Consider the following 2,200-nt stretch of genomic DNA (forward strand, 5'->3'; position numbering starts at 1 on the left):
AGGACATTCCTACGGAATTCTACCAAAGAGATATTTTTTCCAATAAAGTTTGTAGACCCTTCATGATTAAATCAGTTCTTCACCTTCATGACGCAAAGTGTAATGATACAAAAACAAAAAAAACCTGAAGAATGATCATGGGGTGAGCTAATGCAGATGTTGAGTCAACTTTCCCAGATTCTATTCATCCTGTCCATTATCTCCAAGCACATGTTGACATGTATAGATTTGCTTCAGTCTAAACAACCTAACCATCACAGTATAAAGGTAGAAGAGGTGATATATCAAGGAAAATATGGTGGGAATACATGAAACATAAAAATAGAAGAGAGGCAAAATGTATACAGTTCAGAGAGGAAGAAATCTTGGACATTTAAGACTTCATCTCATAGCACAAAATGTCAGTAGGCATGGATGAAAGGAGGAAGATACCTTTACTTTACCACCTAGTTATACAAGCTGCCCTTAGCATCAGGGGGAGGGAGGACTTGTTTATTTTTATTTTTATTTTTTTTAAGTATCACAAATGAGGTCTTTTATTTGTCACCATTAAAAGTCTGATTTTTGGGCTTCCCTGGTGGTGCAGTGGTTGAGAGTCCGCCTGCCGATGCAGGGGACATGGGTTCGTGCCCCGGTCCGGGAGGATCCCACATGCCGTGGAGCGGCTGGGCCCGTGGGCCATAGCCACTGAGCCTGCGCGTCCGGAGCCTGGACTCCGCAACGGGAGAAGCCACAGCAGTGAGAGGCCCGCGTATAGCAAAAATAAATAAATAAATAAATAAATAAATAAAAGTCTGATTTTTAAACAGATTCCTGGACTGGTGGCTCATATCCATCAGCTTGTTCAACTTTAGCACCTGTCTCGTCCCCAGTAGCTTTTCCAGAACTACTACCTTCACCATGTAACTCCATGAGTTTTCTCAATTCAAACTTGGGCTTCTTCAGCATTTTTACTTTTCTAACAAAGACATCATGGAGTGGATAAATAGACTGGCAGGCCTTTTCTATGTCTTTTCCAATGCTATCTGGAATCAATTTATTGACCACCTCTTTCAAGTCATTTGTCTGCACCTCTCGGGTCATGATTTCCATCATCTTCTTGCGGATCTGGCGGACCTGCTGGTGCTGGTCATAAGAGGTCTTCCGAATCTGATTGTTGCGTTTTTTAAGTAAAACCCACACAGAAGAGATGAAGCAAATAACCATCAGTAGTCTTGACATCAACGTGAGCTTCAATCATGGTCTGCCATTTTTTGACCATGGAGCACATTTTGTCACGGGTAAGATCCATGCCATGGAAATTAGTCAGGCAGTTTTTGCCCTGAACGTCCTCAGTAATAAGCTTGAATTTTCTAAATGCAACTTCATCATTCTGCAGATCAGCAAGGCTCACTTCAAACACACGACCCTTGAGGCCATCAGATGCGATTTTGGTTCCTTGAGTTCTCGTGACTAGTGTTTTCCCAATAGTTCTTATATTGAACATAGCTGGTGCTTTCACATCATACCAATCTTTCTTAGAAAATGGGTCAACCACTTTCTTCTTGGCTCCCTTTTTACCGCCTTTTGTAAGGCGCTTGTTCTTTCCGACCGCCATGGTGCTATTCTTTTTTTTTTTTTAATTGACATATAGTTGATTTACAATATTGTATTAGTTTCAGGTATACAGCAAAGTGATTCAGATATATATAGATATAGATAGATTACCTATCTATCTGTTCTTTTCTGGATTCTTTCCCCTTATATGTTATTACAAAGTATTGAGTATAGTTCCCTGTGCTATACATTAAATCCTTTTTGTCTATCTATTTTATATATAATGATGGGTATCTGGTGATCCCATACTCCTAATTTATCCCTCCCCCACTCTCCCCTTTGATAACCATAAGTTTGTTTTCTATATCTGTGAGTCTGTTTCTGTTTTGTAAATAAATTTTTCTATTATATTTTAGATTCCACATATAAGGGATATCATATAATATTTGTCTTTGTCCGATTTACTTAACTTAATATGATAATCTCTAGGTCCATCCATGTTGCTGCAAATGGCATTATTTCATTCTTTTCTATGGCTGAATAATATTCCATTATATATATATAATATATATGTATATATCACATCTTATTTATCCATTCATCTGTTGATGGACACTTAGATTGCTTCCATGTCTTGGCTATTGTAAATGGTGCTGCTATGAAC

General features: G+C 38.5%; 1 pseudogene; it reads right to left on the reverse strand.

The window, feature by feature from the left end:
- Positions 1–793: 793 nt before the first annotated feature.
- On the reverse strand, positions 794–1,597 carry LOC132500143 (small ribosomal subunit protein eS1-like; annotated as a pseudogene).
- Between the last annotated feature and the right edge of the window lie 603 nt (positions 1,598–2,200).

The sequence above is a fragment of the Mesoplodon densirostris genome, chromosome 12 (assembly GCF_025265405.1).
Source record: "Mesoplodon densirostris isolate mMesDen1 chromosome 12, mMesDen1 primary haplotype, whole genome shotgun sequence".
Taxonomy (NCBI): Eukaryota; Metazoa; Chordata; class Mammalia; order Artiodactyla; family Ziphiidae; genus Mesoplodon; species Mesoplodon densirostris.